Genomic DNA, 12,022 nt, shown 5'->3' on the forward strand with positions numbered 1-12,022 from the left:
ATCTCCTCGCTAAACCTGGCCATGGAGCAGTCACTGATGGAGGCAATCACAGCCCCTTGCAATGTCAGCACCCTGGTTTGGACCAATCTTCCCCATTATTCAAGCTAACAGTGCAGCCTTGCAGCGTGGATTAGGAGCCTGAGCTGAGAGCACAGCATGCAAATCTGCCACCAGATGGTTGGGTGGACTGGGGTGGAAGTGGTGGAGTTTCAGGCAGCCATGCAGCACACTAATCTCTGGCGATTCAAATGGTGGCCAGCACTGTCTGGGAAGCGTTAAGGAGCCTTCACACTTGACCAGGACAGGTTCTTAGTACACCCATGCTAACCATGTGTCTCTCTCTTTCATCCTGCAAGAGGAGTACATCATGATCATGGAGCCTGGTGAGCTAGCTGTATGCATGATGGTCTACAGAGCTCGAAGATGACGGAGGAGAGAGCGACCATGGCTCCTAGCTGCGCAGAGGGAGGATATGAAGGAGCTGGAGGTCTCCTTTGATTAGGAGGATACCAACAGGGATGAGGGTGAGGAGGTCCTCAAAGGCGACGATGAGAGGGATGAGGCCCTCTCACTGGCCAGATGAGGTAGGCGCGCTCGGGAGGCCCTCATAGCTGCTAGATTTGTGGAGGATGATGACGACATGCAGTGAAGAGACCCCATAGATCCTCATATCGCATTTGTGAACGTTTGACTCCAATCTGGCTTCTGGAAGCGCGAATACCCTCTGTGAGAATACTCCTGTCATGGAGATGCAGTGGAGCCCTAATAGTCACTCGATTGCAGGAGGATGATGACGGCAGGGAGACACTTGGGAGTTTATTGACAATAGTGAACAGCATGTACAACTGATTAATATCGCCCACCCATGCCCAGGCTGTGCAACTAATTCTCCTTAACTTTCTTAACCCTGCCGCTACATCTTGGTGCTCCCTGGACACCCACAGCGGAGGTGGACTGCAACACCCTGTCTGTGATGACCTAGTCGGATGGAGGGCCGTGACTTGGAGTCCTGCTTTCGGGGTCCTGCTTTGTGACAGTATCACCCTCTTCAGCCTGTGGAGCTGGAGCTGCTGAGGGAACAGGAAGAGGAGAGTTGGATGGGCCAGACACTCTCCGAGTCACCTGGATCGATGGTCCTGAAGTGTGGACCTGCTGATCCTCCTCCCTATGGGTACCCCGGGGCCCCAGGCTGACTCCTTGAGGAACAGGGGTAGCTGGAGCGAGATCAAGTTGCCTGGCACCCCTCTTGCCAACTATGGCATCAGCGATGGAGTTAAGCCCATGCAGCAGTGCAGAAGCAAAGTCCTAGACCAAGGTCTCCATGGCGGCTGCCATCCTACCAGTGTTGAGCTCGGTACATTGGCATGCCAGCACTATCACCTCAGAGTGAAGGCAGATGGACTCCTTCATCGTGCCTTGCAATCTGAGGAGTCAAGTGGACATCCCTTCCTGATGTTCCCGAGCTTGCCTTTTCAGCTCCAGCAACTATGACATGACCGAGCCCAGAGGCTCATCATCTGACTCAGACTCAGCAAATTTCTGGCCTCCAGCAGTCCTCTGAGTACCAGACACCAGGGAGTTCCCTGCCGCTGCCTGCTGTGGATTAGACAGTTCAATGTGCTCACCAGATTGTGACCCCAAGGCTATTCTAAAGCTAGGTCCCACCGAGGTGTGTGTCTCTGTGCTCCTGGAAGGTATGGGTGAGCGCTGTGACGGAACTTCAAGGAAGGCGCCTCCAGATTCCTCTTCAGAGGTTTCTTTGGGGCTTGATTGGAGGCCCTGGGCCATGGACTCTGTTGGCTGTTTCCCAGATGTGCCTGCGGAAGCAAGGGGAGATAATTAGTGCATGGAGATGGCCTTCGAAAGAGGACACATTATTCACAGCATGTTTGTCTGATATATGTTGCACTGCTGGACCATCACTTGGTAGAGCACCACTGACTTCACCATCAGCACAGGACCACTCCAGATCATTGTGGGCCAGCTGAACAACTCTTTCTTAAAAGTCACTGAGGACCTTGATTTCGGGCATTCTGCCACTGGTCAGTGACCTCTCCCTGTTGTTTTGTGCCAGCTTGTTCTGCATGAATAAAGGTGGAGAAAATGTAAGCAGGATGCCTGCCAGGCCAGATGATAAGAATGTCTGGCCTGTTTGGGTGGTGAGTGGCCCCATGGGCAGGATGAGGATAATGATGGTGAGTGTGAGAGATTGAATAGTGATGTCCCTTGAACCGGCAGTGAGTGAGGGTCCTGTGAATGTGTGATTGGTTTGATTGGTTGTGTGATTTGAAAGTGATGAGAAGGGTGACTTACCCTGGTGGAACGGAGGAGATCATTCATCCTCTTGCAGCACTGGGTGGCTGTCCTCTTTTGAAGGGCGTTGGCGCTGACCATTGCTGCCACCACCTCCAAAGCTGGGTTGTTGTTACTGCCTATCCTGCAGCCAGAGCGGGAATAGAGGACATCCCAGCGGGCCTCCACGGCATCCAAAAGGGGCTCAAAGGACGTGTCACTGAACCTGAGGCTGCAGTCTTCATCAGTTTCAGGGCCATGTCTTACGTGCAGCAGTGGTCGTCTGGAAGCACTGAGATGTGTGCTTCCGGCTGGACTTTAAATATGGCGCCTGGTGTGATGCAGTAGCAGGTTGATGGCGGGTAGGCAAATGAGAGCCCACTTGCCATGGAAATGGCATGTTTCCCGGTGTGCATAAATTATGTGGTGGGTTTGTGACGATACAGCGTTATTTTACCTGCCTGCTACCACCCTTAGTGCAAATCTGGGAAAATTCCGCCCTAAGACTGGCCCCATGTTCTAGATTCCCCAGCCAGATTCAAAGGAGCCACCCTAGCTGCCAAACCCCTTAAGAATGTTATATGTTTTAATTAGATCACCTCTCATTCTTCTAAACACTAGGATGTATTCAATCTCTCCCAGGAACCAGCCTAGTGAACCTTCCTTGCACTCTCTCTAGGGAAGGAATGTCCTTCTTCGAGGGCCGCAGTTGTTGAAGTACTCCCGTTTCTATGTCCTATGTCTCTATATTCCTTAGGTAAGGAGACCAAAACTGCACACAGTACTTCAGTAGGCCAATGCCCTATACAATTGTAGTATAATTTCTTTACTCTTGTACTGTAACTCCTTTGCAACAATAGGTAGCATACCATTTACCTTCTTGAAAAACATCTGCATGTTAACTTTCTGTGATTCATATACAAGGACACCCAGGGTCTCTCTGAAAGCACACATTTCCCAATCTCTCACCAGGCAGCCATTATTGAACTAACTTTATTTGCACCTACCCAACGGAGAGGGCAATAAAACAGAATGTTCATACCTTGCAATATAATACACTCCCTCCCCCCTTAAAAAAAACAACTTACACGTTAAAATGTAAAATGGTACATGTACATAAGTTCCCGACTAAACCAACACCAACAATACCTGAAAATTTAACAGGTTGGATTGCATACTTGTTTTTAACTATAATCACATCCAAAACACATATGATCAATAATACTAATAATTTACATGGAAAAGAAACTTGTTTTTCTTCAACACTAGTATCTATTTAACAAAAATGTTGTAATTTGACAAGAAATAATGAAAAGGACAACTAATTTCTTCTTCCTTCCTACATACTTTGAATTAACCCATCTGACTTCTTTCTCTTTCTGCCTGGACCTCTCTATCCATTTCCATTAGCTTGTCTCTGCTCTCAACATTTCTGACTGTGTCAAACCTGGAGTTTGACTTTGACTACCAAGTCCACTTTATGGTTGGGATTGTGACATTGATTGATTTGTCTTAATCAAAGACCCTGACTCACTTTGCTGTGCCAGTGGATTCTGTCTTATTGGCAAACTTTAGTTCCTTCATGACTTTCACTTTCTTTCAGACTTTCACTTGGGACTGTTGGAAGAATTTGGACTATACAAGGTTTCTTGTGCTCTTAGATTTCTTCTTTTGAATAAATGATCTATACGACACTGACAGAGTCTCTCTCTAATCTTCACATGCAAATGCTCCTAGTCTCTTTACAACAACTCCAATCACATACTTCTCCCTATCACCTTGGTGGTTTTTCACCACCATCTTCTGACCAGCATTGAACCCTCTTAGTTCCATGCCACATGTACCATGATTCATCTCCATTTGTCTTGCTTTTCTCTTATTTTGCTATTGAAGTCAGGCTTAAGCAAACTAAATCTTGTCCTAGGCATGTGTTTAAACACTAACTCGTAAAGCAAGCAACCTGTTGTAGACTGTGGGCTATTCTGTCAGAGAACAGAAAATTGTCTAGCCTGTGCAAAGAGAAACATGGAAATTACTACCTAGGTTGTCATCTGGCAAATACTTCTGCAAAGACCTCTTCGCAATTTGTACACTTCTTTCTGCAGTACCGTTCAGTGCTGGGTGATATGATGTTATTAGTGTGTTTGACTCATTTCTTACTCAGAAATATTTCACACTCTTCTGTTGTAAACTGTGGACCATTATCTGCCTGGCAACCCATAAATAGTAAATCAGCTTCTCAAAGCCTCAACAGTTTTGGCACTTGTGGTATCAGGCATAGACTCACCATTTATCTACTTGCTATAGCTATCGACCAAAACAAAGTACTGTTTCCTTCTACTTCAAAGAAATCGACATATACTCATTGGTATCGTTTTCTTGTGTTTGACTATGGAATGACCTTGGTTGGGTCATTTCTCATTCTGAGACATACTTCACAATTTCTCAATAACTCTTCAATTTCTCTATCTACATTTGGATACCATAAATTGCATCTTGCTGTGGCTTTCATATAGAGTATCTCTATGTGCTCTTGATGAAGTTCCACTAAAAATCTTTCTCTAAACCTTGACTAAATAATGACTCTTTAACTCCATTGGAGACAGCCTTCATTTACACTCAGTTCATGTCTCTATGTGAAGTAGTCCTGCAATTTCTCATCATCACACTCTTTAGGCCAGCCATTCATGACATAATTGAGCACTTTATTGGGCGCCACATCCTTGTGAGTTTCTTCACTAATTTCTCTGGCAGACACTGGTAAGTCATTTATGTATGCAGAGTAATTCACAGGTAATTCGAGCTAGAAATGAATCAGTCTTCATAGGAAATCTTGAAAGAACATCTGCATTTGCATGACCTACTGACTTAGGACATTTAATATCATACTGATGGGCCATCAGTGCTCATCAAGCCACGCTTCTGCTAGGGATAGTACTTCCTTCTTTGAACCAAATATGATAGTAAGGGCTTGGTGATCAGTTAACAAAGTGAACCACCGGCTGGACAAGTATTTGTGGAATTCAGTAACAGCACACATGATTGTTGATGCCTCTTTCTCAACTTGTGAGTAATTTTGTTCTGATTTTATTAAAGTACATTTTATTAAAGTGAGGCATATGTTACAGGGTTCTCCGGTATGTGCAATAACATCACATCTAATCCCTGTGGTGAGGCATTGCACGCTAAAAGCAATTTTTTCTTGGCTCATAGTGGTCAAAACAGCATCACTAGTCAGCACTTTCTTCACTTTAAATGCTTTCTGACCTCCACAGACTACTCCCAATCTATTCTATCTTTGAGCAGTGATAGAGTGGAGTGAATGTATTAACTAAGCCAGGGATAAATTTAGAATAATACTTAATAATCCCTCTGAATCTTCTAATTTATTCTTTGTTCTCTGGTCTCTTTGCTTACAAAATTCCCATAACCTTCTCCTGCATTGGACGGATGCTTTCATCATTTATTTGCTGACCCAGGTATGTTACATTTGACACCATAAAGCAACACTTGTGCTTTTTAACTTTGATGCCATACCCTTGAAGTCAATCTGGAACTTCAGTCAAACTCACAATGTGTTCTTTCTCTGTCATACTGCTAATTAAAAAGTCACCTAAAAAGCAACGTACTCATTTCATCCCACTTAGTGCTAAATCCATGATACTCTGCAGGAGCAGTAGACATCCCAAACAAACATACTGACAAGGAGCAGGAGTAGGCCATTCCGCCCCTTGAGCCTGCTCCACCATTCAATAAGATCATGACATATCTGATAGTAACCTCAAAACTGCATCCTGCCTACCCTCGATAACCTATCAGCCCCTTGCTTACCAAGAATCTATCCACCTCTGCCTTTAAAATATTCAAAGACTCTGCTTCCACCGCCTTTGCAGGAAGAGAGTTCCAAAGACTTGCTCTGAGAGAAATGTTTTTTGCCTCATCTCCATTTTAAATGGGCAACCCCTTATCTTGAAACAGTGAGCCCATTTGTAGATTCTCCCACAAGAGGAAACATCCTCTCCACATCCACCCTGTCAAGACCCCTCAGGATCTTATATGTTTCAATCAAGTCGCTTCTTAATCTTCTAAAGTCCAGCAGATACAAGCCTAGTCTGCCCAACCTTTCCTCATTATGAGGTATTAGCTTAGTAAACCTTCTCTGAACTGCTTCCATTGCATTTACATCCTTCCTTAAATAAGGCGACCAATACTGTACACAGTGCTCCAGATGCGGTCGCACAAGTGCTCTGTATAAGCTCCCTACTTTTGTATTCAATTCCCCTCGCAATAAATAATAACATTCTATTAGCTTTCCTGGTTACTTTCTGTACTGCATACTTGCCTTTTGTGATTCATGCACTAAGACACCCAGATCCCTCTGCATCACAGAGCTGTGCAATCTCTCAGCATTTGGATAATATGCTTCTTTATTCTTCCAGCCAAAATGGACAATTTCACATTTTCCCACATTATACTCCATTTGCCAGAACTTTGCCCTTCTCTTAACCTATCTATATATTTTTGTAGCCTCCTTATGCCCTCTTCACAACTTACTTGCCTACCTATCTTTGTGTCATCAGCAAATTTTGCAACCATTCCATCCATCCCTTCTTTAAAGTCATTTATATAAATTGTAAACAGTTGAAGACCCAGCACTGATCCTTGAGGCATACCACTCGTTATATCTTGCCAATTTGAAATAGACCCATTTATGCCTACTCTCTGCTCTCTGTTAGCCAGCCAATCTTCTATCAATGCCAACGTGTTAACCCCTATACCACAAGCTTTTATTTTATGCAATAAACTCTGATGTGGCACTTTATCAAATGCCTTCTGGAAATCTAAGTACAGCACATCCACCGGTTCCCTTTTATCCAAAGCACATGTTTGTTCCTCAAAGAACCCCAATAAGATGGTTAAATATGGTTTCCCTTTCAATAAACCATATTGACCCTGCCTGATTACCTTGAAATTATCCAAATGCTCTGCTATAACCTCTTTAATAAAAGTTTCTAACATTTTTCCTATGACAGACATTAAGCTAACTTGCCTGTGGTTTCCCACTTTCTCCCTACCTCCCTTTTTGAATAGTGGAGTTACATTTGCTATCTTCCAATCTTATGGAAACTCCCCTGAATCTGGGGAGTTTTGGACAATTAAAACCAATGCATCAACTATCTAACTAGCCACTTCTTTTAAGACTCCATGATGAAGCCTGTCTGGACCCGGGATCTTGTCAGCCCGCAGCTCCAACAATTTACTCAGTACCATTTCTCTGGTGATTGTAATTTTCCTGAGTTCCTCCCTCCTTTCCATTTCTTGATTTATAACTGCTCCTGGGATGTTACTTGTATTCTTTATAGTGAAGACTGATGCAAAATGCCTGTCCAATTCATCTGCCATCTCTTTGTTTTCCATTATCAATTCTCCAGATTCACTTTCTGTAAGACCAGCACTCACTTATCTATTTATAGAAACTCTTACTATGTGTGTTTATATTTCTGGCTAGCTTTCTCTCGCACTCCAATTTTTCCCTCCTTATTAATCGTTTAGTCATCTTTTGCTGTTCTTATATTCTGTCCAATATTCTGCCCTTCCACCTGTCTTTGCACAATCATGTACTTTTTCTTTTAAGTTTGATACTATCTTTAACCTTTCTAGTTAACCACAGATGGTATGTCCGTTGCTTGGACTTTCTCTTACTCGTTGGAATGTGTCTGTTCTGTATATTCTGAAATATCCCTTTAAATGTTTGCCACTGCATTTCTATTGACCTATCCCTTAACCTAATTAGCCAGCTCTGCTTTCATGTCTTCATAATTGCCCTTAGTTAAGTTTAAAAACATGCGACGGAATTTTCCATGCCCGCTGGCATTGGGCGTGTGTGGTGGTGTAAGTGGACAATATGGCGAGAAGGCGAAAAATTAGTTCCACGATGTCATGAAACCAGTTTCTGATCATCCACTCATCCTATTGATGGCAGGCCGCATTTCCCGCCACCAGACGTCGGAAAGCTCATTATAATAAATCTACATTTCATTATAAGGCCAGCCTGCTGGAATAATCACCCCACGCTCGATCGTCTGCCATCACGCCAACATGTTTCACAACACCATATATAAGGCGTGCACTTGTTGGGCTGCACTTTGAGGGGATTCCAGAGGTGAGTGCACAGTAACGTTGCGTAGGGCTCGCTAGGTAGCCTGTTGGATTTCAAGGTTGTGGCGACTTGGGGTGGTGTAAGGCAAGGGCTGCTCTGCAGTTGAGCGACTTGGTTGGGGGAGAGTGCAAGGGCTGCCCTACGGTTGAAGGTGGTGCACAAGCATGCGCAGGGTGGTGGGGAGGGAAGCAGCCACGCATTAGGGAATCCTTGTATAAAGTGACCATTCCTCTGCAGCTGAGACAGCTCAGATGCAGCCACATTGACATGTGTGGAGTTGGGCTTCTATCTTATCTGCCCACTCAAGCGATGCAGAGGCATGAAAGTGCCACCAGGTACTACAGAGCTTTTCACCCCTCGGGCACAGATGCAAGCCAATGAGTGTTTTAGTGGACTGCAGAACAGTTTAACAACTGGGCACATTGTACAAGCTCCTAGCTAACACTGGCCATGGAGCAGTGACTGGTGGAGGTATTCACAGCCATAAGACCATAAGACATAGGAGCAGAAATTAGGCCATTCGGCCCATCGAGTCTGCTCCGCCATTCAACCATGGCTGATAAGTTTCTCAACCCCATTCTCCCGCCTTCTCCCCGTAACCTTTGATCCCCTTACCAATCAAGAACCTATCTATCTCAGTTTTAAATACACTCAATGACCTGGCCTCCACAGCCTTCTGTGGCAATGAATTCCATAGATTCACCACTCTCTGGCTAAAGAAGTTTCTCCTCATCTCTGTTCTAAAAGGTCTTCCCTTTACTCTGAGGCTGTGCCCTCGGGTCCTAGTCTCTCCTACTAATGGAAACATCTTCCCCACATCCACTCTATCCAGGCCTTTCAGTATTCTGTAAGTTTCAATCAGATCCCCCCTCATCCTTCTAAACTCCATCGAGTATAGACCCAGAGTCCTCAAACGTTCCGCATATGTTAAGCCTTTCATTCTTGGGATCGTTCTCGTAAACCTCCTCTGGACCCTCTCCAGGGCCAGCACATCCTTCCTGAGATACGGGGCCCAAAATTGCTCACAATATTCTAAATGTGGTCTGACCAGAGCCGTATAAAGCCTCAGCAGCACATCCCTGCTTTTATATTCTAGTCCTCTCGAAATAAATGCCAACATTGCATTTGCCTTCCTAACTACCGACTCAACCTGCAAGTTAACCATATGAAAATCCTGGACTATGACTCCCAAGTCCCTTTGCACTCCAGATTCCTGAATTCTCTCCCCATTTAGAAAATAGTCTATGTCCCTATTCTTCCTACCAAAGTGCATGACCTCACACTTCCCCACGTTGTATTCCATCTGCCACTTCTTTGCCCATTCTCCTAACCTGTCCAAACCCTTCTGCAGCCTCCCCACCTCTTCAATACTACTTGTCCCTCCACCTATCTTTGTATAATCTGCAAACTTAGCCAGGATGCCCTCAGTTCCTTCATCTAGATCATTAATGTATAAAGTGAAAAGTTGTGGTCCCAACACTGACCCCTGCGGAACTCCACTAGACACCGGTCGCCATCCTGAGAAGGACCCCCTTATCCCCACTCTCTGCCTCCTGCCAGGCAGCCAATCTTCTATCCATCCATCCAAAGAGTACCTTGCCTCTTACACCATGGGCTCTTATCTTACTGAGCAGCCTCCTATGCGGCACCTTGTCAAAGGCCTTCTGGAAGTCCAAGTAGATAACATCCATTGGCTCTCCTTTGTCTAACCTACTCATTACCTCCTCAAAGAATTCTAACAGATTTGTCAGGCGTGACCTCCCCCTGATGAATCCATGCTGACTTTGCCCTATTTTACCATGCACTTCCAAGTATTCTGAAATCTCATCCTTAATAATGGACTCTAAAATCTTACCAACGACCGAGGTCAGGCTAATCGGCCTGTAATTTCCCGTCTTTTGCTTCACTCCCTTCTTAAACAGGGGGGCTACATTAGCGATTTTCCAGTCCTCTGGGACCCTCCCTGACTCCAGTGATTCCTGAAAGATCACCACTAACGCCTCCACTATCTCTTCAGCTATTTCCTTCAGAACTCTGGGGTGTAATCCATCTGGTCCAGGTGATTTATCCACCTTCAGACTTTTCAGTTTTCCTGGCACCTTCTCCTTGGTAATGGCCACCATACTCACCTCTGCCCCCCTACTCACTTGAACTTTGGGGATGTTACTCGTGTCTTCCACCGTGAAGACTGACGCAAAGTACCCATTCAGTTCCTCTGCCATTTCTTTGTTCCCCACCACTAATTCTCTAGCGTCATTTTCCAGCAGCCCAAAGTCCACTTTTGCCTCTCTCTTACCCTTTATATATCTAAAAAATTCTTGCAATCTTCTTTTATATTACTGGCTAGTTTACCCTCATATTTAATCTTCTCCCTCCTTATTTCTTTTTTAGTTGTCCTCTGTTGGTCTTTGTAGGCTTCCCAATCCCCTGGTTTCCCACTGCTTTTCACCGCATTGTATGCTTTCTCTTTAGCTTTTATGCTGTCCCTGACTTCCCTTGTCAGCCATGGTTGCCTCGTCCTCCCTTTAGCATGGTTCTTCTTCCTAGGGATGAATTTTTGCTGTGTCTCCCAAATTACTCCCAGAAATTCCTGCCATTGCTGTTCCACTGTCTTTCCTGCTAGGCTCATCTCCCAGTCAATTCTGGCCAGCTCCTCCCTCATGCCTCTGTAGTTGCCTTTATTCAACTGTAATACCGTTACATCTGATTCCAGCTTTTTCCTCTCAAATTGCAGGGTAAATTCTATCATATTATGGTCACTTCCTCCTAAGGGTTCCTTCACCTTAAGCTCCCTTATCAAATATGCCTCATTACACATCACTAAACCTAGAATTGCCTGTTCCCTAGTGGGCTCCACCACAAGCTGCTCCAAAAAGCCATCTCGTAGACATTCTACAAATTCCTTTTCTTGGGATCCACTACCAACCTGATTTTCCCAGTCTACCTGCATATTGAAATTCCCCCATGATCACTGTAACCTTGCCTTTCTTACACGCCTTTTCTATCTCCTGGTGTATCTTGTGCCCCACATCATGACTACTGTTCGGAGGCCTGTACATAACTCCCATTATGGTTTTTTTATCTTTGCAGTTCCTCAACTCTACCCATACAGATTCTACATCATCTGACCCTATGTCATTTCTTGCTATCGATTTAATTTAATTTCTTACTAACAAAGCAACCCCACCCCCTCTGCCAACCTGCCTATCTTTTCGATAGGATGTATATCCTTGGACATTTAGCTCCCAGTCCTGATCCCCTTGCAGCCATGTCTCCGTGATGCCTACCACATCATACCTGCCAATTTCAATCTGCGGCACAAGCTCATTTACCTTATTTCGTATACTGCGTGCATTCAGATACAACACCTTCAGTCCTGTATTTCCCGTCCCCTTTCTCATTGTCATCCCTTTATCTAATGTGCTTGAATTTAGATTCCTAGCCCTTTCCAAACACTCTGTCCTATTTTGTGTTCTGGAGACTTTAATAGCCTCTCCTGGGCTCTCCTTTCTTTTCAGTTTTTTCATAATGTTCTATGAAGATGAATCCACCCCCCCACACGCTAACCTG

At 44.7% G+C, this 12,022-nt stretch overlaps 1 protein-coding gene across 1 annotated transcript in view; it reads left to right on the forward strand.

The window, feature by feature from the left end:
- The window catches only part of LOC144678899 (ubiquitin-conjugating enzyme E2 E2), a 404,663-nt gene that overhangs the window by 56,628 nt on the left and 336,013 nt on the right, over positions 1 to 12,022 (forward strand). The window lies entirely within an intron of this gene.

The sequence above is a fragment of the Cetorhinus maximus genome, chromosome 3 (genome assembly GCF_964194155.1).
Source record: "Cetorhinus maximus chromosome 3, sCetMax3.hap1.1, whole genome shotgun sequence".
Lineage (NCBI taxonomy): Eukaryota > Metazoa > Chordata > Chondrichthyes > Lamniformes > Cetorhinidae > Cetorhinus > Cetorhinus maximus.